General features: G+C 42.0%; 1 protein-coding gene across 2 annotated transcripts in view; it reads right to left on the bottom strand.

Moving 5' to 3' along the window:
• LOC104068773 (glypican-5) overlaps positions 1 to 27,776 on the bottom strand; it is a 501,941-nt gene that overhangs the window by 22,536 nt on the left and 451,629 nt on the right. Inside the window, exons 10-11 of one of the 2 annotated variants that reach the window (XR_008451208.1) lie at positions 26,543 to 26,653; positions 20,804 to 20,925 (exon numbers count right to left, since the gene is read on the bottom strand). The exons of the other annotated variant lie outside the window; for it this stretch is intronic. The gene's annotated coding sequence lies outside the window, so the exon portion shown is untranslated. Of the gene's footprint in view, positions 1 to 20,803; positions 20,926 to 26,542; positions 26,654 to 27,776 lie in introns of those variants that run through there. 2 annotated transcript variants of the gene reach the window in all.

Here is a 27,776-nt window from a genome sequence, read left to right as displayed (position 1 = left end):
TTACAGTGGAAACCCCTGGTATATCCTTAACTACATCATTGCTCAATGCGAGAGTATACGAATACATTTAATATAATGCATACATCATTTTATCATGAAAACTGCAATTACTTTCAACAGTTTCCAACCAGAAAAGCTTACCTGACTGTTCTTTTCTCTGCAAACGCTGGAACCAGCAGCTACACATTGCAAAACAAGAGAATTTCTCTTTTGACAGGACAAATTATAAAAACTAATGTTTATACTGTAAATAGCTTTAAAAGCCTTATAACGTAGGTGTAAATTAGGGTACCATTAGAGCTATACTCATTTACGCCAGCCTCTAACTAGCCTATAACCCTGTGGAACTTCAGTATTAATGACTGGTGCTTTTTTAGTGAATGGTCTATTGTTAGTTCTCTCTGCAAGCATTCTGTGTCACTGGGTGGATTGCCTCACGTTCACCTGATACACGGAGAGTTATGGCATATCCTGTAACTTCCCTGCAAAGGAAAACAGAAGTTTTAAGTACTGCTTCTTATTAGATCTCAAAATATATTTCCTTCACGCTTGTGGAAAAAGAAGACAGAATGAGAGTAGGTTAATAATACAGAGCTTTTTACTAATCTTTGCAATCAGATCTTTGGGGCTTTTGTTGGCATCACACAATGCAATCACTTCAGACAAGTGAAAAACCAGCACAGAGTATCCTGATAAAGTTTAGTACGTAAATGAGCTGAGCCTGAGTACGTTACATTGGTCTCTCTGGTTGGTACTTTATTTAGATAACTCCTGTATTTGTGTCCTTTCAGCTAATATTTGCCTAGCGCTGACATAATCAATCTAATTGGAGAGTGGAGTTTAACATGTTTAAATCTATACCTAAACTCCATATGTTGTGTGCGTTCTGCCAGTGTTAACACAGCTGAATGCTGTGAGGCATATTAACAAATCTCAGCTGCAACTTGCTACTTGCTTTAAAAGAACTTTGTTGCAGAAGTTCTGCAGCCAATTCATTATGCACATGAAGTCAGCAGAACAACTCATTTCCTACTACAATAAGAATCCAGTCTCTGGTTGGGATGGTTGGTTGCCAGAAGAAATAGCTTTCTTAAGAATGGAAGCACACAATTGCCTTTCTTAGCTGCTCTATTATTCATTGTCAATCCAATGACCTTGTCATTTGTTTTTTTAGTGTTGATTTGGAGATTTCTTTTTTATTGAAAAGGACAGTTCACCTCCTCTTCTCCTTGCCCTTGTAATTTGTCCCGGATAATGCCCAAGATAATTGTTTTTTAAGCTACGTAGCTACTCATTTTTGTAACAGCTTCTTAACTCGCACTTGAACCATGCCTTTTTTTCTCCCATGTATTTGCGTATTGTGAACTCCTCAACCAGCATACACTGACCCAGTTCCATTGACTCTGACAAACTCGTTCCAAATTGTCTCAACCAAAGTTTGGCGTATGTTCCTCAAAATTTTCAGGTGCCCACCTTCTGGAAGTCAGCTCTATTCAAGGTTCTGCACCTCAGAACGTGAAAAAAAAATCATCCAAAGCTGCTGTGCATGTGCTAATTGTAATCAGGAAGGTTCATATTGTAACGAACATGGTCTTGTCAGGAAGACATGCATTTTCCGGCAGTATATTCCTATAAAACACATATTTTGAAGGAAGTTGTAGAAGATCTTATTTTCTCCAGATCTTTTCCTTTCCCCCACAGCTTGTTACTTGTTCTAACAAAAATATTTCAGGTCTCCCTGCCAAACTTTCTCATAATTAGTAACGGTGAGCGAGCTAGCTGATATTACCTTTGGACATTCTGGTGAGACTTGGGGGACAATGCCATAAATTAGGTCCCTGTCATCAGCAGACCCTCAATTTCCTTTCTGTATTTTTATTGCGCTGTGATGTATACCCTTAGTACAGAGAAAAAGGAAAAATAATCTCATCTGCAGAACTTTTTAAATTCAGGTTAAAAAATGGGGAGAGGGTGAAAGAATATTTGAGGATTTTATGCATCTATGCTTTCTGGGGCACCCATCCCTGATCTGAGTTTATTTTCTAAGGCATCAATTTAATTTCTCTGATTCCACTATGCTTTCACCTATGTTTCTTTCTCTTTTGAGGGAGTTAACTGAAGTGTGCTTTTCTACAGCTTAGGAGTATACAATAACTCTCAAATATCTATCATATCTATCACTAGACGAGAATAGAAATTAGAGCCGTCATTTTGCTATAGTAGACATTTGTTTTCTTTTATAGCTTTCCTGGCTGCTCAAGGGTAATATGATCAGAACAGGAGAAGTTTTGTAGACTTGATATTCACTGATAATATTACTGGAAGTTTTCTGACAGTCTTCTGCTATTGCATTTATCTGCACATCTGAGCAATGAAAAAAAACTCCATGAAATATTCAATTCAGTGCTGGCAGAAACAGCACAATTCCCTTGGACGCTAATGCAGTGATATCATGATGTGACCCAAGACTACATTTTCTCCTTCAACACCCTTGAACAGCCCCAAGAATAGGGCAAGGCGCTAGATCTTGTTATAAACTCATTCATACTGAGTCTTCATTCCTCTCATTCTTCAGCCTCATTGGGGCAATAAAGGATTGCTTCTCCTGCCTTACTAAAAATTTAAGCTCTTCTTGTTTTTTTTTAATTTGAATTTAAGGAGGATGCCTCTCACTAAATACATCTTCTTTAGACTTGCTGTCTTTGTGGAGGAAAAGCAGACAAGTTTGTTGAAATGAATCAACTAAATATCATGAATACGCACTGTCCTCTACCCCCTCACACACACGGAACAGGCATCAACTTCAGCTACTGAGACACACGGTGGAAAATGATATTTCACTAATAATCCTGATCCACATGAATTGCTATGCCTGCCCTAAGTGAACTGGACTTGCTTCGATTCTGCCCAGTGGCGTCTCTAAAGCCGAGACAGTGTGGGTATAAGCAATTTGAGAGATGGAGAAGTGACAACTAACTCTGCTTAAAAATGAGTGTTACAAAAGCAGGCATTTCTGCTGCAGAAACTGTCAGCCTCTGGCCTGGACAGGCGCACACTCTCCTGGGTTGAAAACTGGTTGGATGGCCGGGCCCAGAGAGTGGTGGTCAATGGAGTTAACTCCAGCTGGAGGCAGTCACAAGTGGGGTTCCTCAGGGCTCAGTACTGGGTCCAGCTCTGTTCAATGTCTGTGTCAATGACCTGGATGAAGGCATTGAGTGCACCCTCAGCAAGTTTGCAGATGACACTAAGCTGGGAGGAAGTGTGGATCTGCTGGAGGGTAGGGAGGCTCTGCAAAGGGATCTGAACAGGCTGGACCGCTGGGCCGAGACCAATGGGATGAGGTTTAACAAGGCCAAATGCCGGGTCCTGCACTTGGGGCACAACAACCCTATGCAGCGCTACAGACTGGGGGAAGAATGGCTGGAGAGCTGCACGGAAGAGAAGGACCTGGGGGTAATGGTTGACAGCCGACTGAACATGAGCCAGCAGTGTGCCCAGGAGGCCAAGAAGGCCAACGGCATCTTGGCTTGTATCAGAAATGGGGTCACCAGCAGGTCCAGGGAGGTTATTCTCCCTCTGTACTCAGCACTGGTGAGACCGCACCTTGAATACTGTGTTCAGTTCTGGGCCCCTCACCACAAGAAGGATGTTGAGGCTCTGGAGCGTGTCCAGAGAAGAGCAACAAAGCTGGTGAGGGGGCTGGAGAACAAGTCTTATGAGGAGCGGCTGAGAGAGCTGGGGTTGTTTAGCCTGGAGAAGAGGAGGCTGAGGGGAGACCTTATTACTCTCTACAACTACCAGAAAGGAGGTTGTGGAGAGGAGGGAGCTGGCCTCTTCTCCCAAGTGACAGAGGACAGGACAAGAGGGAATGGCCTGAAGCTCCATCAGGGGAGGTTCAGGTTGGATATCAGAAAAAAATTCTTCACAGTAAGAGTCATTGGGTACTGGAACAGCTGCCCAGGGAGGTGGTCGAGTCGCCTTCCCTGGAGGTGTTTAAGGAACGGGTGGATGAAGTGCTTAGGGACATGGTTTAGGGAGTGTTAGGAATGGTTGGACTCGATGATCCAATGGGTCCTTTCCAACCTTGTGATTCTGTGATTCTGTGATTTCTCTAACTCCTCTAAACATCATCTCTCAGACAGCACTGACTTTAAGAGAGTCACAAATGGCCATCTCAGAAATGCACAGGTTTGCCTCAGTAAAAGTGGCAGTAACCTTTAGTTAGCTCTTACCTAAAAAGGCTAAAGGAATATCCCCAAGACCAAGAAATTAGTCAGAGTTTGACAGGGTCAAAGCCCTTTAAAATAATGCAGTTTGCAGAGCTTTGTCTTATTTTCACTGACACATTCTGTTTTGAAACCAGTCTTGATTTTAACTCTCAGAACATAATTCTGCAAAAATCATCTCTCAGTGTAAAAAAAAAAAAAAAATAAGGAACAAACCAGGAGAAAGTAAAGAATCCCTCTCTGTAAGAGGTTTGACTCCAGTGCTTCAGTATAACTCACAAGTACAGACACAGAAGATTCAGGCTTACTGCCGTTTAGAATGAATCAGAATAAACTGAACCCCAAAGCTCCAGTTAACAGAAGCATAAAGAGAAAATTGGCAGGTAGCAGTTAGGCAGTGTGCTGAACGGCTGCAATCAACAATGCGTATAAATAGATTTTTCAAAGATAAACGCATTTTATTGCATACAAACATAATGCATTTTTCCACTTTGGGCTAGTAAGAGATTCTCATGTTTTAAGAGATGGGGAGAAGAAACACTTTACAAGTTCGTCCCATGAGCAGATCCAGTCACTGCATTTTTATTCAACTTCCCATGTGCTTCTCATGCCTCTTTGTCTTGGATGCAGAACAAAATGCTACTAATGTGTGGCTCTAACTTTGCCTTAGACATTCATATCGCAAAACTACATTTATAAGCAGTTTTAAAAGTAGATCTTAGATGTCTTGTGTTAAGCAGAATATGAGCACAAACAGGGGTCATTCAGTGCAGCTCCTGCCTAATGCTTACACTTCAACTGGGCAAAAGCAGCAGCTCCCACCGCAGGAAGTGCCTGAAAGTGGCTGTTAAGTAGTGCTCTTAATATCCTTATTCATTAAGGCCTCAGAAAAGTAGGATTTTCAATACTGTTTGGCATCTGACAAACTTCTTTCCATTGAGGGCAACAGCAGTTTTACCATTGTGCCTCATAAAAGCACATCTAGACCAGAGCTGGAGTGCTTCAAATGCTTAATGTTGTCTACACGTGGCCATGGATACAGATGCCGAACGAAGACTTCCTATCTGGACACCAAGCGCAGATTACATCTAAGTCATATTTGGGCACCTCAGCTCGTTGGAACACCATGGAGATAAATACAAAAGAGTGTCATGCTCTCTCTGTGAAAGTCCAAAATAATCAAGCCGCTGGAGTGGACAGACAGTATTTTCCTTACCACACCAGCCAACCGCACTTTGCATCATGCCTTCACTTGAATTATTCTCGCCAGCTTACACGCGTTAGTACAAAAGTAAAATATTCATTGAAAATTAATACAGCTTCTGGTAAATCCTGCTCACTGTGTAGGACGTCTGATTTCCACCATAATGTGGCACATAAGAACCTGTTCTGCTGATGTTTCGCTGGAAGATGTTCTCTCAAAAAATTCTGTCTTTGGGATGGAAGGTGCCTTGAAAGAAAAACTTGAAGGAGGTACAGGAGACTTTGACTAAGGCAAAAGGCAGATGAAAGCACAATAGCAGGTGGAAAAGAAGAAAAAAAGATGCACTAGTAAAAAGGAAATTAAAAGGGGGAAAGCAGGAATAGCATGCAACACAGAGCAAGGATATAAAGCAGAAAGAAGCAGGTCTCTTCAGGAAAATTATTGTTGGTGCTGGCTTGCAAACAAATATGTTAATTTAGTCAGCTTCAGAGGAGTTTTTGTGTGTTAATTTTTACCTTTCAGAAATCAACAGCTTCCAGCCTTAGAATATGAGGTAACTTCAAAGGCTTCAGAACAAAAGCAATAAAAAATGACATAGAGCAAAGGAAGGAATATTGCGTTGTAAGGCTAAATACACTGTGCAGACACATAATTTCTCAAGTTTCGATATATGACCCATCTTAGAACAGCAATATTAAAAGAAAAATAAAATGAGTGAATGTCACTGAAAAATCCCTGTTGTTACACTTCTGTGTCAAACAAAGCTAGAAACCAAAAGCTTAGATGGTTTTGTTTGCAAATGACGTCGTAAGCAAAGAGTTTAAGGTCAACCACGCCTGCCTTCTGCTTTGCTATGCTGAGGCAAATGGTTGTAAGAAATCTACACCATCCATGAAATGTGAAACAATACCATAATTCAGGTAATAATTCTATAGGTTTCCAGTACAAAATGGACTATCAGGAGTATTGGTTTTGGAGGTCACTTTGTTTAAATGCTATTTTGCTTCAGTGTGAGCTCATGTTGTTACAGTGGTGGGAATGATGACTGTTCTGAATGTTTTTAGATTAAATTCACAATAAAATGCTAAATCCACCTGTAGTAAAATGTGGCCAGACATCTCAGCTTGGGATAGAGGTGAGAAATGCAGGCTAATAACTTTTCATCTGAACAGCTGACTTCACAGTCTGGTGGTCTTTATTTGCCTCAATGAAACTGCTGTTCTGAAGCCTATTGGAATCAACATCTCCATGAAAATAAGCCCAGGTTTGAAGTGGACTCTAGGGTTTTTTTTTTTCCATCTTAGCAAGTGACAGCATGGCTGGATAGAGATTTAGCTCAATTCGGCTCCCTATTAGAGAATCCACATTCAGGTACACAAAAAAGCTATGAGCAGCTCTACCCCTTGTCTCCAGGGAAATCACTTTTCATTTTAGGTATGTTGATGGATCATAGGGCAACAGCCATGGCACACGGGATGAGCTATTAGTGAACTTGTCCCGTAAGTTATCTAAACTTGAGATAGAGAGAAAAGAAGTTTCATTTGCCTTAAAGGCAGGAGTGTACCACCAGAGTGGAATGATTGACTGACCTTGGAGCACTAAGGCTGATTATTTGGCACTAGTGTAAATAAAAAATTCATCATTACCAATGATTTTTTACTGCCCTAGAAAAAACAAATATTAAAACGGTTTAATACAGCACAATTGAAAAACCAGAATGCAATGCAACTTTCATATCATGCTAGCACGGGGATTTCTTTGTCTTATTCATTCAAGAGTAGAATATTCTCCCTCTGTATTTCAAGTCATTCTTTCTGGGGCTGAAACATATGGTATTTCATCAACTATCTTTCACAACTCTTTCAATATATGGACTCACAGGTATCCTCCATGTTTCATAAATGATAAAACTTATGTTCAAATCTCACTGCAAATTCTTAACACAGAATCCTTGGATTATTTCCTTAAGATATGCTTGGATACATGCTTTATCAGTTCAACAGTCTGTGAGGTACTTCGGCACTAGGAACCTCCACACCAGAGTAAAAGCTTAGATGGAAAGAGGGATTCTTTCCTGAGACAGATGATGGTGACCTTTAGAGGTTTAGAGTTCATAAACAGCCCAAGTCTATGGCATACAATCTCTGTACAGGAGACCCTCAAAGGTCACGAGTCAAAGACAAGATTTCATCTTTTCCCCAACCTGAAACTGGGATGCTGCTTGCAGAAAGAAATCATAGTCTACCTTGGAATAGTGTAACATATGAATTAGCCACTGGGAATTCACATTTTCTAATTAAATGCCGATTAAAATCAATTAAGAAGCTATAGCAGTCTTGCACTAATGAGGGAAGTCATATTATTACCTCTGCATTAAGTACTGTATCATTCACTAATTCCGTTTAATCACAGTGAAACTTTTTTTGCTAATACAAGGACCTAGAATAATATTGCAGTAGATTTGAACAATGAATTATAAAGGTTCAGTGTTTCCTAGCCCAAGTAATGTATTTGCCCACATACTTCACACAATGATGACTCTAAATGTGATCTTGTGACAATTATAATAGTTGCCGTCTCCATTTTTTAATTCCTTCACATCGCAATAGTGGTTTTGAACCCTATGGATTGCTAGCAGTAAATTTTACTTGTCCTGTTACAACGCAGGTAGAATTACAACCCACTAAGTTTACAAGATTTAGAAAATCTTGCTACTGTGTTTTAAGGCTCCAGTAATGATCAAGAAAAAGCACAAAGATAAAGCCAATGTGCAATCCAGTAAGAGAACAGAAATAGGTATACTAATCAAAATGTCGGGGGAGAAGACAAAACATCTTCATGGCCATATGTTGTCCAAACTTTTCAAACATGGGAATCATGAATGGGCAAGAAAACAAAGCTGGATCTTTCCATTTTGCTTATAGAAAAGAGTGAATCGTCTTGCAGTATGGGGAGCACAGGCAGAAATTCAAACAAGAGTAGGAAAGACATTCAAGGATTTTCCAAGACATGTTAACACTGAACTAGGCTCAAATAGCTGATTAGCCTCTTCATTAGCAACTGGAAGGCTACAGAAGTTAGAGTTCCCTCTTATTCTGTGTTAACTTAGGTAACGTGTTGTTTTTTCACTTTGTAACTTGGCCCCATTATTGAAAATCTACTTTCCCTTAGCAAGTGTTAAAGCTAATTCTCTAATTATCTATTGATAGCATAGCAACGAAGGAGTGGAGACTCCTTCTGGTAAGGCAAATTCATTACTTGAGGGGGCACTGGCAAATTCATTACTTGAGGGGGCACTGGCAAATTCCTGGAGTGTGTCATTGCACTGGATATGGGGCCTGGGGGTCTCTGAAGGGCAGGAGGAACTTGTCCCAGAGCTGCAAAGGTTTACTTGCAGAAGTTTAACACACTTAGCCCGTTTGTGGAGAAGTCTCTTCACCAATGGGAAGAGTAAGATGAGGACCTGAAACTGAGACCTTAGTCTTTGAATTTCCCTTGCTGGTTCATTTCTGGTATCTAATTTGTAACTTTTTCTTGTTAGACTCCTTAGTACAAAACCTACCTTCCTTGTGAAGCAGCTATAACTCTACATTAGTGCTTTCTTAAGCAACGGAGTCTGCAAATAATGCAGAGCTCTGGGCAGCCAGGACACTCTTTAAAGAGGCATTTATTAGTGCATCTATTAGAGCTAAAAATGTAAGCTTCTCACCCTTACTGGCCACTAAACATGCATATGTCACAAAATGCTTTATGGTGATCATAGAGTTAGGCTGAATGGTCTTGACAATTTATTCATGCTTACCGATATGATAATTTTTCATGTGACTTCCATCCTTCACCAAGCTTCTTCCCTCCCTGCAGTTCAGTGTCTCTGTAAGACATGCTTCTTTGCTCTGTAATTACACAGAAAGCTGGAGCAAAAGGATATCTATGAGAATGTTTAGAAACCTTATTGAAACGAGAGTGGGAAAAGGAACAAATATTATCTTCCAGACTGGCATTGCTTACCATGCTAATACTTGACAGAGAACAAGTACGATTGCTGCGCTGCCACAAAGCGTTCAAAACTTGGGACCTGCCATACTGGATCCAACCCAGGTGGTCTTGCAGCCCATCTCTCAAGGATGCTCAGCATGAGCCATTTGCACAGAGACACCAGGAACTGCACAAGAAGGTGGGAGAAATTAAGTGTATATATAGGTCATTATTTTAGAATGTAAAGCCATCAGTGAAAAGCCAGTGCTCCTGACAAAATGAAGAAATACTACACTTTATCCCCAATTTAAACAGTTCTCCTCATCTTGGGATGATGAGCTTTTCTGCCTGGATAAAGATGAAAATCCGAAGAGGGTTTGGCAATACAACATACAACACACAGAAACAACACTTTGAAGAGTGTATATTGTCAAAACCCACTCCGTGTTGGCTTTTTATTAAAAAGCCTGCTAACCCTTGCTAGAACTGATAGAGGGAAGGAAATATCTTGCAGCAATCAAGGCTCATAGGGCAACTGTTGCCCTTTAGAGCTCATAATTTTCCCTCCTTTTATTGTTCTTCGGCCTGCTGTGGCTGATGCTACACATAACCAGCTCACAATCACTTCCTTATTGCATTTGATTTCCCATGTTTCACCCTGTGGATTCTACCTTGCTAATGAAACCCAGGCTATTTGTCCTCAGGTATTCACATGGTCTATGTTGCTGGAGAGCCTGAAGACCTGAACATCTTAATGGAGCCTTACAAATTCCACTGGCTGCTTCTGAACCACCCGAGATGAAAATGAAGACTTTTAAGTCATTCAGGCTGGGTCACTGGTGTTGTGTATCAATTATGCAGATTTCCTCAAATGGATTCTGAAAGCATCTGTCACACATGAAAGAAAAACCCTGTGAGCCTTGGCTAACAAAAATGTCTTTTGTTCCCTGGCAACTTTGCACATAAAGGTGTGAAACAAGAGGGTTTAACCAGGCTTCCCTACTACATGGAGCAAGCAAAGCTTGTTGCAGGGATATGGGGGAGATAGCTTTTCATATATTCTGAGCACTGAGGGCTGGCTGCCCCTGTCGCAGGACTCACCCTGGGGCATGTCTCACTGGGGGAACAGCATAAAGGGAATTCTGTTCCCTCCCTGTGCACGCAGGAACTCTTCAAGGGGAAATGCGTGCAAGCATAAGGCCATGAAAGTTTCAAAGACTGTATAATGAGAGTGATATGCCGATAATCAGCCTAATTCCCATTTCAAACACCTAAGTCCCTTTGTGAATCTGGCCCTATAGACTTAATCCTGCATATAGCTTAATTAGCCTAATTGTTGACCACTCTGGTGAAGGGAGGGTGGGCAGGACAGCGTGCTCTGGGGAAACTGTCCACACCCAGCAGGTCAAAGAAAACACTGTGGTGGAGGGGGCTTGAAGGGCTCTAAATGGAAATGGCTTTGTTTCAGAAACAAGAAGCCTGGGAAGAGGCTCCAGAAGTTTGTGTTCAGATAGGCAGAAGTAACTGGGACTGAATGAAGAGGAACTTTTTAAAGCTTTTCAGGACCAAAGTGGTCCCATGCCCAGAGCACTGAGGATTGCTTTTACATCCTTGTCTCCAGGTAAACGTCTAATTTCTCTGTTTATGACTAGGGAAGGGAGCATGTAAGGATCTTGTGACTTATTCCTGTCCACTGTGAGAGAGCATAGTTCAGGCTTGGATGTATTTCCTCCCCGCATCACTTTTCTTCACACATTCACTGGGACAGAGTCCATGCTCTTGTTCTTCTGCTGTAGCTTTGGACATCTCTCAGGATTAAGATCACACTTCTTAGCAAACTGCTTCCAGACACACAGGCAGAAATTGAGGCTGTGACTAAGGTCCTTACGTGGAAGGGACTCTCAGAGCCATGATAAAGGCTCTGGGACCGGACTCACTGCTGATGCCTTTTCAGGGACAAAAGCTGCCACATGCATCTCTGGCACCACGGCTGACCTTTAGTCACTATGCAGTTTGGTGCCTGAAGTCACATTTTCCACCATAAATCACTAGTGACCTGGCAAAAGCAGCACCTCAATATTTCCCTCTCTGTAAGAACAGAAAGATAGAAATTGGCAACGTCTGGGGAACTTCTGCAAAAATATTTTCTGTTGCTTATGGGAAATATTTTTAGTTTTATATTTATATTTATATAGCAAAATATATTTATATAGCGAAAGTCAGATGTGTAATTAACTGAATAGCAGCATAAGTATATAAACATTTAAATAGGTGACAGAAAATGCTGGAACAGAAGCTGATTTGGAATTTTCTGGAGGATTGTTTTTGTTTACCCTGGTATAAACGAGGAGAAGGATGGGTCCACTAAGCTGTCTCAGTTTGTAGAAGGCTCATTAAAATATAAAATAAGCTATCCTTCTACAGTGAAGAAAGCATTAAATATGTCTGTAAATATTTACTCAGGTGAAAAAAATCTTAGTCCAAAGAGTTTGAGAAACATAGTTTTGTTTTACTTGTTCTACTATGAAGAAGAATCCAAGCCTGCCCAACCTGATCAAGCTGCCTTGCTAATATTACAAATGTGTGTACAGAATTGGGTTTTACATTTTCCCACGTTGTCCCAGAGGACAGCATCATATTACATTATACAGCAAAGCCACAAGCATTTAAACAGACATAAAGTTCATCCTGGCTACCAGCTAGTTATTTAGTCATTCAGGCAAGGCAGTAAAACCAGAGTCAGAGGAAAGAGCAAGCACCAGGAATTTCAGTGAAAAGGACCTTCCAAGAGCAGCAGTCATCTGCAATCGAAGATCTTCATAGTACTGATACATTTAAACGGTCGGAAAAGGAAAAGCATTATCCCTTAAATCCTCTCTTTGTTCCTAGCAATGTTGTCAGCATAGTTTGTGTAGCAGATGATCCTTGGCAGATGATCCTTCCTTGGCAGCGGAGATCTGGCTGGAGTTTGCCCTTCTCCTGCCTAGCACAGCTCACCTTGGCGGCAAGTCTCCGAAGTGACTCGACTACTGGATGGGGGAAAGGCTGTGGATGTCTTGAACATCTTCTTGGACTTCAGTAAAGCCCTTGACACAGTTTCTCACAGCATTCTGCTTCAGAAACTGTCAGCCTCTGGCCTGGACAGGCGCACACTCTCCTGGGTTGAAAACTGGTTGGATGGCCGGGCCCAGAGAGTGGTGGTCAATGGAGTTAACTCCAGCTGGAGGCCAGTCACAAGTGGGGTTCCTCAGGGCTCAGTACTGGGTCCAGCTCTGTTCAATGTCTTTATCAATGACCTGGATGAAGGCATTGAGTGCACCCTCAGCAAGTTTGCAGATGACACTAAGCTGGGTGGAAGCGTGGATCTGCTGGAGGGTGGGAGGCTCTGCAAAGGGATCTGAACAGGCTGGACTGCTGGGCCGAGACCAATGGGATGAGGTTTAACAAGACCAAATGCCAGGTCCTGCACTTGGGGCACAACAACCCTATGCAGTGCTACAGACTGGGGGAAGAGTGGCTGGAGAGCTGCACGGAGGAGAAGGACCTGGGGGTAATGGTTGACAGCTGACAGAACATGAGCCAGCAGTGTGCCCAGGTGGCCAAGAAGGCCAATGGCATCTTGGCTTGGATCAGAAACGGTGTGACCACCAGGTCCAGGGAGGTTATTCTCCCTCTGTACTCAGCACTGGTGAGACTGCACCTTGAGTACTGTGTTCAGTTCTGGACCCCTCACCACAAGAAGGATGTTGAGGCTCTGGAGCGTGTCCAGAGAAGAGCAACAAAGCTGGTGAGGGGGCTGGAGAACAAGTCTTATGAGGAGCAGCTGAGAGAGCTGGGGTTGTTTAGCCTGGAGAAGAGGAGGCTGAGGGGAGACTTTATTGCTCTCTACAACTACCTGAAAGGAGGTTGTGGAGAGGAGGGAGCTGGCCTCTTCTCCCAGGTGACTGAGGACAGGACAAGGGGGAATGGCCTGAAGCTCCGCCAGGGGAGGTTCAGGCTGGATATCAGAAAAAAATTTTTCACAGAGTCATCGGGCACTGGAACAGCTGCCCAGGGAGGTGGTCGAGTTGCCTTCCCTGGAGGTGTTTAAGGAACGGATGGATGAAGTGCTTAGGGACAAGGTTTAAGGGAGTGTTAGGAATGGTTGGACTCGATGATCCCGTGTGTCCTTTCCAACCTGGTGATTCTATGACTCTATGATTCTATGAACTCAGCAAGGTTGCTCAGCTACCAACCAGGCACTCTCTCCTTCTCAGCACACCGACTGAAAGGTAAACCTGCTTAGGGACTGTAGTCCTGAATATAAAGGGAGTGCAGACCAGCTTGGTATCATCACTGTATCCGTGGAGGGAGACTGAGGTCTTCTGAGAACCTAGAGCCAACTGCTTTAACAGTTTGAACCAAAGGCTGAAGACAAATGTTCCCAAAATACAGTATTTTGCAAGATGCCCCTTTCGTGGCAGGAGTGATGCCTCTGAGTGAGCCACTCGCACAGTCACCAGTCTTCCCTTGCAGTACGCGCAGCATCTGACCCATGCAGCAGCCCTCCCAGCGCAGTGGCGCTCACCGTGTAAAGTTCTCATTTCACCGTCTGTTCTCTGTGAAGCTGAACAGAATAGCTGTCAAAAACTCCACCTTCTCTCCCCTGGTTTCTTCACTCCCCTGTTATTTTGGGTCCTTACACCATACTCTTTGTTTGAAGTAATAAGTATTAGCATGTCTTTTTGTGCTAGTGCTTTACAATCTGTTCGGCCACTTCAGACATGTGCTCTCTTTTGGCAGACCATGAGTCTCATCTTCTCCGTCCTGACAGTCTTTGACCCTCTGTACACACTTTTCACGCTTCTAGTTAAATAGGCATCTGTTTTCTCCTCCTTATGGGAAGGTTGCAGCTAAAGCGTTTATCAGATTCTGCTCTCTATCAGTCATTCAGTAACTCGACAAATGTGCATTTTTTAGAGGAATTTTGTTTGACAGTTCATACAAAAGCCTCATTTCCTCCTGAACACACTCGTTCAAGCTTATTTTGCATTAGTCATTCCTGTAAAAGTAAATGTATGCAAATATGTTTTTTCATTTAAGGCATAACTACGTTATTTTATTAATTAACAATATTCTTCTGTACCTTTCCATGACAAGACTGTGGTCCTGATTTGCAATAAACACTCATTACAGCAAGCTTAATTGACGCTTTAACACTGGAGCCTATTATCATTCAGTGTTTGCTAATATAGTCAGTGGCTAGAGATTATATTTCTCACAGAAGAAGTGTTTAATTTTCTCCCACTGTTACCTACTGTTAGCAGATTTAGCTTATCAAAAAATGCAGCAATAAACATACACTGCTCCCAGCCTCTGTCTTGATCAAGTCAATATTTTTCAGTTGGAATAAAAAGGAGGAGAAATTGAGGCTGCTTTTTTGAAAGGCTCTTTTTATCTGGATTTATTTTTTAAAAAAATAAAAATAAACATTAATGCAAATATATTTGGCACAAATAATTTCTAGGACATGGTAGCAGAAATGTCACTGAATCTAGCTCCTTTCAGTCACATAAAGCCGCCTGCTTTGCTCTTTGGTTGCAGTTGATTTTTTTTGCTGTACCTTTCTGTTCTGAGTTGCATGAAAGATTAATAGAGGTAGGGGTTACTCGGCTTGAGAGGTTTCATGGGATTGAATGTCAGCTGGGGTTATTTCATGTGAAAACGATGCAAGCACCGTTTGCCCTCTTGGACTAACCCTCATACAGGAAGGGATATCAGTTTCTTGTCTAAAATCATCTAGGGTCTGGGGAAAAATATTATTTATTTGAGTTAATGTAGACAAATAGTAATTTAGACCCCTCTCGGTATTCAGGAGAAAACTAAAGCTGAAAATAGAGAAGCTTCACATGGCCATGGCTAGGTTTTTAGAATGAAGTTCATGCACATACATGCATGAAAAGCATGTGTGAATGTACCTATATTAATCCAAAGCATACGGAGATTATATCTTATATCTCACGCTTTCTGGATCACTGGTGTTTGTGTGAGCTCACTACTTCATTTAGCTTTTCTGTGAATATAGTGGAACATTTAAGATGTCTAGGAAAGGGAAGCTTTTAAACATCTTGTGAGATTATTTTGTCTGCATATGTCCTGCTTAGAACCTACAAGTATTACAGAATAAATACACAGAGAAATCTAATCTAATCTATTCTGTTTCTAAAAATAATGTGTACAGTTAAGCACACTCACAGTGTGCCTATCTACATATTCTCCATACGCAATGCATGTATGATTTTATGTACATATCGCTACATGTAAACTGTGCAAAACATGAGTTTGGGTTTAAGTTAGAATAAAGATACCTACAAACAGGAAATTGGAGAGTCATAGAATGGTTTGTGTTGGAATGGAACATGGAGGTCATCCAGGCTAACCCCCCTGCAGTGAGTAGGGACACCTTCCACTGGATCCAGTTGCTCAGAGCCCCATCCAACCTAACCTTGAATGTTTCCAGGGATGAGGCACCCAGCACCTCTCTGGGCAACCTGAGCCACTGTTTCACCACCCTCAGTGTAAAAAATTTCTTCCTAATATCCAGTCTAAACATCTCCTCTTTCAGTTTAAAACCATCACCCCTTGTCCTATTGCTACAGGCCCTACTAAAAAGTATTCCCTAATCTTTCTTATGAGCCCCCTTGAAGTACCGAAATACATACGAGTATGCAGATATATTAAAGAGGATTGTAATCTGGGTGTTCGTTTTATTTCATAAAAATTGCGCAGGATTATGTTGGAGTGCTTAATAATGAGATACAATAAAGTCTACTTTATTTCAAGGTATAAGGGACCAGCCTGGCCAAGAGTAGGGCACTCAGATCCTGTAAAAACCCATCAGTGTTAAAGCAGAACGACAGATATTCAGAGTGCAGTTTCCCAAGATGGTTGATCTATGAAGATTCTACAGTGAGGATTGACAGAACCATTCTGTAACATGGGGTATCCCAAGGCTCTGATTAATCCCAGTGTGCAAACTCCATGCTGATAAGCGCCCGGAGGGTGAGGATGTATCGGCACTGCAGTGTGGTATAAATACACCTGAGCCATTTTAAATATCCAAAGTGGGAACCAGGAGCAGCGTTGATGCAGTACAGAAAGCACAGTGTCAGCTTAGGTGCAGCTTAGGCTCCCTCGTACTGAGCTCTGCTGCTAACTAGTCTGCGTCAAGCAGCTCTATCTGGTACAGCAGCTCGCTTTGAAGACGTACCTGAAGTCAGAGCACACAGTTCAATACCAAAGCATGCAAGAGAAAGGACAATATTTACTGTTGGGCTCCTCAGACTGCAAATCAAACACTCCTTGCTTCTCCTTCTCGTGGGAAAGCTGCGACAGTGTTCTGCGCCATGTGCTGCGTGTTATAGCACATTGCTGCTGATACCTGCTTTCACACTCATCTGTTCAGTTCCTGGACACTGTATTTTTGTAACTGACCTGTCTGGACTTCAGTTACTTTTTTTTTTTTTTTTGCAGCAGAAAATTGCAGAAGCAATCCGAGACTCTGTATAGAGAATCCAGAGAGTGTCCCAATCTGTTTTGAAGAGGATTATTCATGTCCTCATTCTCCTCCATGTCGACAACAGAAGCTACTGCCATCAAGGAATCTCCATTGCTCCGTCAAATCCAACAGACAAGTTCCCTGATTACACAACTCCATTAAAACCGATGGAGATTATAGACCTTAAACTGTTTTCAAGGACTTGCCTAGAGAAAGAGCACAGATTGACCTTTTAAAGGAGTTAAAGGCGCAGTCACTGATTGCTAACATTTGAAATCCAACAACTGCAAGCTCAGGGAGGACCAACACCTGGAAATAATTCCACTTATCCTGTGGATAAAATCACATCTAAACACAACAAACACACCTTTTTATGCTTAGTCTCAGGGGACAGTGCTGTCATGTATGATGTTTATGTATACACGAACCTATGTTGTTTCTAAGGTCTTACACTAACCTGAGAGCTCTTGATAGACAATGGCATGGGTGCTCCGTCGATTTGTTAAAACTACATTAAGCACTCTGTCCAAACACTTAAAAACAACCCAGTAATCACAACAGTAATTTCAGAAAACTTCACTTGCAATGTTTAGGCTCCTGCATTTGAAGTAATTCACATTAGAAATTAATGCGGATTAACTTTCCCTAGTACCTCTACATACACACGCCCTAAGCATACAGCAAAGGGAATTCAAAACTAGATCTTCCTTTTCCTTCACAGTTTCCCCCTCCTACTTTAGTTTCCAATGAAGTCACCACCCTCTGTAGCTCAGCACAGTTGTCACCAAGTTCAATGAAGCTGTCACAGTTGCATCAGGGATTTATTTGGAGCCTCACATTGACTTTAACATGGGAACATGTGGAACCAGACATTTATAAGAGGAAAAGGCTACTCAAAATAAATATCTAGGAAAAAATGAAGGGGACAGAAGAGCTCAGTGCTTTGCACAGATCTTGAGCTGCTAACAGCTAGATTTGCAGTAATGGTGGGTAGGCTGCACCAGGGTTGGCTGGAATCCATCCCTGGGAATTTTTCCGAGTTCTGTCAAGAGTGTGCCTGGGCTGGATCTTATTTTAGCCATCCAGCATAACCATCGTCTGTCTGAAGCCAGAAAGGATGTGCTCTCCTCTCCTTCTATTGTGGTTCCCTCCTGAGATCAAGAAACGTTAAACCATCCCCGCATCTGGCACTGGTTACTAGGCAAACCCACCCATGGGCGAGGGGGAGGGATAAACAACGTGTGGGGAGCTATGCATGGTGACCAGGAAACTCACTGCACAGTGGGAGAACATTAGGCTCACATGCTCAGGTTCCACAAGCACGTGGTCTTCATCGTGTACCAACGAACAGCATAGCTGGCATTCGTCTTGGATTTCTGAGTGTTTGCCGATTTGAGTTTATTTATTTTAAATGCTATAAACAATGCAAGACATTGAGGATTTGGCATGATTTACCAAAGGGTTGCACTTCCCTTGCAAGGAATTCACTCCAAGGAAAACTGTTTCTGAGGCACAGCAGATGCTGCCAAATGCCCTCAGCCCTCTCCCAGGCATTGCTTCCTTGTCCACACATGGAGACAAGGAGAAGGAAAAGATGTTCTTGCTGGCTGACAACTGTGTAAGTCCAATGAGCTTGTTCACATGAATAGATAGAACTTTGTTAAAACACAAGGTAAAGAGCTTTGGAGGATTTCTGGCTGATTATTTGAAGCCTCAGCTGACTGGGTAGTTCCCAGTTAAGTATAAACAAAACTTGCAGTTGCTTAAAAAAAAATAAGCTCTGTTAAAATAATTAATATTTGTTGTGTATCTTGGCCCATGCAATGATGTATGTTTTACAGTTTAAAAAAAGCAAGAAGAGATAGAACAACTATTTTTTTAGGAAAAAATGTGAAATATTATTTGAAATTACTTTTAGAAATAATTTTAACTAAAAAACCCAAAAAACGTTTGCTTTCAGAATATTCTTTTCCATTTCAGTAGCACAGACAGAGGGAAAGAGAGGGAATTGTGAAAAAAAAAATCTCATTTTTGCTAAGACATTGGGAGGTTTGTCATAGCAAAACTGTGCAATTCGCTTTCAGGAAGGATGCGGAAAGAGCCCCTGGTCAGCAGCAGCCGTCCTGGCCCACATCTCTGCCCACAGCAAGGGCATTCAGAGAAGTCCTGTACAGCAGAAACAGTGCCTGAGCTGTGCTCCTCAGCACTGTCGTCACTGTTTTATGCTTTTTCATTATCTATTTAGGCACTGGCTGGGATGAGAACCTAAACCCATATCTAGGTTCTTGGTCCGAGGTGGAAAGGTGTTTTCTGCAAGCGAGCTCAGACATGTTTACAAAAATTGCAGTCCCTCGGCAAGGGCTTATCTTGTAACACTTCTAGAAAAGGCCCTTAAATGGCTTTCTGGTTCTCTCTGGCTTTTAAAGAATTATGTGTCTAGACTGATTTGGTTCTGTATATCCCACTGGCTGCCCACAACAGCCCTGTCAACGTGGTACCAAACAGGCTCTGCCTCATTTTCACCTTTGTATATCTGGTAAAAAAATCCTTTGGTGCTTCTCCACTTAAAGAAGCTCTGCAACCACAGCTGTTCTCTCTCGAATACTTGATTTTCACAGAACAGTGCCTTAATCAATAATCAAGACAACAGCTTTGCATGCATACAAATCACTCAAGCCCACTTCACTACAACTAAAAGCTGCAGTCTATTTTGCAGCCCATAAACATTTTCCAACAGATTGTATCTTAATGACACTGCTGCTGGCCAAACTGTTGCTGGCAAAACAAGCTGCTTTGACTCTCAGTTGCTTCCAGATGCTAAACAAAGCCTTAATACACCCAGACTATCCTTAAAGATAACTGTCACTGCACCTGTCTGCATGCTGTACGTTCAGCATCACTGGTACAGAGCATAGCCCCTCTGAATATACAACGCAAGTTTTTGATCAAAGCATGGGCAGAAGGAGAGATTAACAGCTTCTGCGAGGTTCTGCAGCTGTATTTCTTCAGCAGCTGCAGAGGCTATGAAGGAGTTTTTACTTTTTCCAAGATAACCATTTCAGAATGTATTTTCTCTCTCTCTCTGGAATATTTCTTCTGGATTATTTATTTGTTTCCCACCTATGCACCTGCTATAAGGCACAGAATGAAAATAAGTTCTGGGAGAGTCTTCCTGTTGGAAGGATATGGTAAACTCAAAAGAGTGACATCTAGTCCTTGTCATTTCACTACATAAATATTGTAGCCCTAATTTCATTGATAAAGCCTGAGAAAGATACCAAGTCAGATTACATTTTTCCAGACTTCTTCATTTGTAAGTAAGCAAGTAAATAAATAAATAATAATAAACCCACACTATGTTCTCTTCCAAAGACAGACATATATCAGTAGAAATAAAGCATCTTATAAGCTCCTTTTGTAAAGGAACAAGCCCAATACTGGCTAGTTCACAATAGGAAGGGTTTGAAACTTGGAAAGACATTAATACCTCAGGGGTCCATACATGGAATAATTCCATAATTTAAAAGAAAGTAAATTGGAAAAAGAATGTGTTCAGGAAAGCACAGAGTAGCATTGCTACAACAGCAAAACAAATCAAACAGTGATCAATATGACTGTAGTCACCCGTTAACAAAGACTCATGATGCATTTTGAATGCACTTTATATCAAAGCTAAATTTTTCCCGGTTTCCCTGATGCCTTATCGTAATGAAACACATATGAAATAATTTCTGGAAGAAGGATAGTCCTCTCATCGTATTTTCCTTTCATACATCCTCTGTGGTGGTGCCTAAGTTGCAGATGAGGGTTGGAAAGCAGTGCTTACAGCTAGATCTGACTGAAGATGATAGAAAGCCATACCAAAGACAGATCTGAAGCACTTCAAAACAGGATTCAAGCAGAGTCAGTTCAATCACATTTTGGAGCCATTAGGGTCTTTGTTTCAAGCAGCATCTGTCCTTCCCTCTCCATTCATATGGAACCTGGAAGGCAGAGAGCAGACGGTAAACTGTTTTGACGTTCTTGACTGTAGAAACATATAAAGGAAGAATTTTCTTTCACATATAAAGACCTGAATTTTGAGATCTCCAGCAGGCTGTTTCATTGACAAGAACTATTAACAACTTAGGGCCTGGTTAGCCCAAAAGGCCAGAACATCTTCTGACATATTTCAGGAAGAGGTGACAGGAGGCTGCATTACAACAGGAATCAAGAAGATGATGAAAAAGGAAAAAAAAACCACACTGAAACACATATAGTCCCTCTGACTTCCCATTGTTGCAACAGGAATCAAAGCTGCTATCGAGCAGTCCCACAGCATGACTAACAAGAGATTTAATTGCAAGTTGAGCTTCTGCTCCATTAATTCAGGCAAAGATCTGGGAAGGCGTTTTGGCTAGCCTGTACTTGCAGGACACTAACTGAAAACATCTCTCTGTTTCAGATGAATATGGCTGCATGGAAGACCCTTCTCAAGGCATCTCTACAGAGAGCAGCAAGACCTTTGTTCAATTGTGTATGCAAGACATGCCATTTGCTGCAGCATCAGGTAATGAATCAAAATTTAATGGTAATCATATCAGACTCTAATGTTTTACAGAAGACCACATTTTCAGTTATCTTTGAAGCCTTTGAGAAGCAGCAGTCTCTCTCCCTCACCTTCAGCAGAGGATTCTGCAACAGAAGTGACCCTCACATACAGAGCTAGGTTCTGTCCCTTGACAGCTTGACAAGGGTAGGTAAATGTTTCTGTCTAAGGATTGCACTTGTCTCCCTGGGCCAGATAAATACATGGAAAAGAAAATGAAACTCTGCACTGTCATCACACTTCATTTCCATGGAAATCTAAGCTGCCAAACAAATCTTTCTTAGAAGAGGCTTTGCATAAAGAATACAAAAGGGAAAATAATCAGTATGGTTTCCTTGTCGCAATGAATTAATACAATTATACCATATTCTATAGGGTACAACTTATTTCCATGTGAACTCTTCAAAAAAGTAAAATAAAATCCATGGCTTGCTTTGGAAACCATCCATATTTTCTTCAGATGCGGCTTACAGTTTGGGGTTTCCCACTGGAAACTCCAGATAGGTTTTCATTCCTTTCAGGAAGGAATTTTAGGTACGTCCATGGAGTGGAGAGTTGTTGCCAGTAAAGGTCTGAACTACAAAGGAAAGAAGATTATAATCCATTCCCATGTAATAGCAACATTGCTAGCAAAACACAGAGAGACCAGAGTGGAAGAGAGCCCCATATCCTATGCCATGGCACAGGCCACCTCACCTGGGACTATTCTGCTTAAGAATCCCCCATGAAGACCTGTCTCCACATAGTTTTCCCATCCTTTACTTGAACTATTTCATTGTCTAACTTGAGGAGGCATTTTCTAGCTTTGTTTTAATACAACTCATCACCTTCCAACTCCTGAGAAGCCAAGTGCCACGCTCATAGATCAAGGTAACAAACCTCCACCTTCTGCAGAGAACTGCATTTTGGGATGGCACTGTAAAGAGAGGTGACACAGGGATGGCTTACGGCATCATTTAGCAACAAGCTAATGCCAGTTTTGACTTACTCGCATATAGCACGAAATAGCTGTGTTTAAAGCCGTTTCATTCTCTTTAGGGAGGATCTTAATGAAGCAAAGTGTGTAGGGCAAGGTAGTATTATTAACTGGGAAATAGAAAACAAGTCTTCAAGTACGTAAGGCTTTCTTTGAGTCTGAATGAAATGAAAGAAGACAGGTAAGTTTAGGATAAGCCTGATCCCAGGTTAGCCATGCAGAAAGGGTTAGCCATGGAGGAAAGGGATATATATATACGAAACCACTTAGGTTGTTTTCTTTCTGAGCTCACATAAAAACTGATCTCAGTGCAAAGTTTTCATAGGAACAAGTGAAAACCATCAAGCTCTCTGGAAGCAAAACTCCATGAGTTCCAGGGTTATTGCAAATCTCTCCTACTTTGTTTTGTGACCAGAGCACATTGTATCACCTGCCAAACTTTCTGTTGTTCATGGTAGAATGTCAAAGTGCTTCATAAGAAAAGATCTAGCAGACGCATTTTGGCTAACATTGTATTTTCTATCTGGCCACTGGCTTTACGAACGCCATTCTAGTTAGTTCATAAAACATCACCAACTTTTAATCCTACTTGGTACTTCTGGTGATTTACTTTCAGCCATGTTTTAATTAGTCAGAGATGTAAAAAACACTCTCAAAAAGCCCACTTCAGACAACAGTGTTTACTTTGCCTCAAAAACCTCCATGATGCTTGCTTTTATAAATCACATCTCTTTGAGGCGGACAGGGACAGATTGCAGAAAAACCTCGCCCTGGATTACCGTGAACCTGGAACCACAGCCTCATGGCTCACCTTCTTCTTGGTCTATTATTTTGATTCGAGCTACAGATAAAGGCTCAAGTTTTCAGGTGTGACCCATCCTCCTCTTTGCCAGACAAAGCCTTTTCCTGCTCCAGCTGCACTCTATCATGTCATGGAATCATAGAATCACCAGGTTGGAAAGGACCCACTGGATCATCGAGTCCAACCATTCCTAACACTCCCTTAAACCATGTCCCTCAGCACTTCATCGACTCCTTCCTTAAACGCCTCCAGGGAAGGTAACTCAACCCCCTCCCTGGGCAGCTGTTCCAGTGCCCCATGACTCTTTCTGTGAAGAATTTTTTTCTGAGGGGCCCAGAACTGAACACAGTATTCAAGGTGCGGTCTCAATGTCGTGTAATATGACGTATAATATACGATGTATATATACGATGTATAATGTCGTATTAAGAACAAACCATCAGAAGGCAAGCAAGCCCAACAAAGTGTTTTTATTTTTCCTTCTCAGGCTCTTTCAGGTCAATTCCTGATTTCCATGAGTTACTGTGTCCATATTCTGGTTCACATCATTTCAGGGACTCATTTACCTATTAGGTATCACTTCTGAATCATCACCCCAAATGTCTGAAGTTCTTTTTCATTAATGGCACCAGCAGCCGCCCTGAGTCTCCAGAGCTTTGACACAAACTGAATTAAAACCATGGAATAATGGCTGTGTCCCTGACCCTGACAGCATTTTACCTAGAAAAGAGCCTACTATGCTTATGCCTGGAGCAGGATTCAAGTATTCCCTTCTTTCAGATTCATGTTTATAGGCAGAAATTATCAGAAGCAGTACAGGAACTCCATTGGCAAAAGATTACTTCGAACTGTGAAAATGGAGCTGTCAGCTTGTGGAGGTACAGTTTTAACAAGCAACAACGGGAGGAAAGTTCTCAGTCCCCTGGATTTGGATGTGGGATGCGGCCACAGGTAAACTGTTCCTAAGGTAAATTAAATGTGTGGAACAGTCAGGCCCAGAAATATTCAAAAGTTCATACTGAGGAAACCTGCCTGGATATCGTATAGTAGTTAAATCTGCTCTCTCAAGCTCTCCTTTTGGTTTCAGCAAGTCCCAACATGCAATGGTGCAAATCAGAGAGAGCACCAGTAAATAACAGAACAAGAGATGTTGCATGGAGAGGGACAGGGAGTCTGGAGGTGTTTTTTTTACCCGGCAGTATACTCAACCTCTGATCCACAGTGCATTGGTGGACTCAGTTGACGCCTTTCCAGGTGCCTACCATCAAAGTCCTGCTCTTCCATTTACACCAGGGTACTGAACATCAAATGTACATTTGGTGTGTCAGGACAGCTCTACTAAAAGCCTGGCTCCTTTTCTTTAACATACAGTAGAGCATAGAGGGAAGAGCATATGTTTCTTGGTTTGCAGCAGAGAAGCTCCTTTCCCTTTGGAGATGATTGTCTGGCAGGCAGTCTCTCTTTTCAGATGCAGTTTTTCTGGAGGCGATAATCTTTGATTACCCCAGAAGTACCTGATGCTGCAGTTTAGTAACAAATGCTCAGTTCACTTTCTGAATAGGCTATGACTGTCCTGAGCTTAAGTGGATGAGATTTTGTCATATTCTGCATTATTTTCTTTCAAACCCTTGCCACACATAAAGAATCTTGGTTTGCTTGCTGCCACCACTAAATAAATAATAAACAGAGAGTGCTCTGAAGTTAGTCACCGTGGAGAGTTCAGAAGCTTTTAAAAAACTGCAGGGTAAATTTTGTACGAATATATCCATATCATGTCAACTTATAGCCTGTAGGTCTTGGATGATTTTTAAAAAGCGACCTGGAGTCAGTAAGTCACACTGACACATTACTGATTTTGGCCCTAATTGATGATCTGTCTGAGAAGAACAAAGCTGCTACTTTGGTTTTGGTTTTGAGAGTGACCACAAATGTTCACGTTCCAAGCCTGCTGGATTTTATTTGACTGCTTTTAGTAAAAGAAATACTTTAATTACAACAGTGCCAAAAGCCAGACTGAAACCATATTGTGTTCAAGACACTGCACAGAGAAAAGAGTACCAATAGTCAGAAAATGGGGAGAGATGAAGAGAATTAGCAGTAGGTAAAGCTACCAGTAAAAGAGCAGATGCCTGGTCTGGTCAGCAGAGGCATTTGAAGCATCGACAGCTTTTTCCTAACGGGCTTCTTCTCCACCAGAGCCATTCCTGGAGTGATATTCTTCGGAGTCTTACCTAACAAACAAGCTGCCTTCCTTATTTTCCTGCCTCCTGGGGAAGAAAGGACAATCAAAATTTCTACAGGACATAGGAAGCTTAGAAAAGTGAGGCAAAGAGGAAGGGACAAAGTCCGCTTCTTTAAGAGGGGTGCAGACAGAAAGAGGTTGGAAAGCCCCCTATGCCCTCTCCTCGTCTGTGGATCAATCTGTCCCACATCCTTCCTTTTGCAGAGAAATACCATTCCAATGTCATTCTCAGACTGGAGCAGGACAGATCCCTGGAACTGCAGAAAAGGAGGGAGACATTAAATGATACTGAGGAGAACATGAGCAAGCATATATGATGCAGGTATTCTGGTTTTGGGGAAATGGAAAAAGATCCACTCCACCATGCAGCTTTTTAGATAAATCTGTGTAAAATGGCCTTTTCTGAGTTCACTCAAGGAAATTCTGGCAGCATAGCCCAAATTGATTTGAGCTTTACATTTCAGAGGTCTGGCAACGGGAGCAGCCCTGCAGTGCATGTGTGTGGCAATTTCAAAATTCTGTTGGCCAGCTCAGACCAGAGCTCATGGCTTTTGGGCCCATCACCATCTCAGCGTGGGAGGTCTGATGGAGGACTCTGAAGTGCTGGGTGTGGTACCAATTTAACTCTTGGCGCGCCCAATTGTACGGTCAGTCTCTGAGCCCGTATGCCACACCCAGGTTGCACATAAAGAGCTGAATTCGCTTGGGCACTGGGAGCAGCACAGCTGCATTGCCATAGCTTTCTGTCCAAACACAGCACCGTTCCAGGGAGGTATCTTGGGTTACTTGGCATGGTACTGGATATTAGCGGGTCTATAATTTCAGAGTTAGAGCTCTAGAAAAGATACAATATGCTCTTAGCATTTATGTAAGACTTAAAAAAAAAATCAATTTAAGGAACAAGACAAATTTGATAGAAGTTTGATAAAAGTGTTTTTCCCCAGCCCATACAGCCTTTCCCAACAATCATCACGGAGCACTCCTGCACGGACCTGCTGCTTTGGGTCATGTTCGGACGATGTCAGGCAGGTAGCCTCTCCAGCAGTTTCCTGCATGGCATCCGCGGGGGATGAGCATCAGTGGCAGCCACAAACCAGGAAGATCTGAAGGAGACCAGCAAGACACCGCAGAGCTGTATTATTATGGCAGCCCAGACATTCAGCTAATACATGTTAAATTCAGCAGCTACCTTCTGGCCAACTGTGTATTTCTCCTTAAGCCTGAATAACCACCAGTGGCTTTATGAACAACTGCCCCTGCACCAGACAGGCTGATCTTTGCAGACTGCTGGGAGTCTCTCCACATTGCACACAGCCTTTGCCTGAATTATGGCATCAATTCTAAAGCAGTCTTAGCAGTTCTGAAGGAGAATGCTCCTGCCCTCTCCTACATGAAAACCAGAGAATAGCCTCCACCTCCACCGGAGGGAGGATCGTGCCTCCTTGCAGAACAAGTGCCTACCAATTAGTGACACTTACTGATTCTATCTGTAGAGAATCATTATGAAAAATGCAAAGCATTATGCAGCCACTATTAATCTTCTGCTTTTGTTGCATTTACTCATGGTTTATGGCCCTCCAAGGAGGATAAATGATCAAGGCATGTATTCACATTGTTATTTGTCTATTTGTCTGTGCAGCAATCCATGTGCTCAGCACTAAGTAGAAGTTATTTTTCACGGGGAATGCAGCTTTAAGGCTTTTCAAGGTCAGAAATCTTTGCGAGGAAGAAAAAAAACCTGCAAGAGACTCCAGCTCATTTGCTGCCAGCTCTTCCTTTTAAAGTTACAACCCACACAAGACCATAAGCAGGCTAAGACTCTGGGAGGAATGGCTACAGAAGTGCTCCAGTAATTTTGTCTTTTGCTAGGGTACAGTATGGCACGCAGGCATGTAAGTACGACAGATAAAGGCATTGTTCCCAAATGACAATTCCTATTCCAAGGTATTTAACATTGGTGGAACAAGCACTTCCACTCTGCACTTCTGATATTGAAATCTCTTCACTCTTTACTGCTGTCCTCACTGGCTTATAGCTCATTGTGAGCAATGATATTTTTGTCTGGTTTAGTTTATGGCAGCTGGGATATTTTCTGGAGGTTAAGTTCCAGCAAATTCAGGCTATAATACGTATACAGTGGTGCTAAACTAGCCAGCAGACACTAACAAATAGCACTGAGAAACGGTCTTCGGCACTGCATAGCTCTTCGCAAGAATGACCACCTCC

This window comes from Cuculus canorus, chromosome 9, assembly GCF_017976375.1.
Source record: "Cuculus canorus isolate bCucCan1 chromosome 9, bCucCan1.pri, whole genome shotgun sequence".
Taxonomy (NCBI): domain Eukaryota; kingdom Metazoa; phylum Chordata; class Aves; order Cuculiformes; family Cuculidae; genus Cuculus; species Cuculus canorus.
The sequence above is the reverse complement of the archived record's forward strand: the minus strand, read 5'-3'. Positions and strand labels throughout refer to the sequence as shown.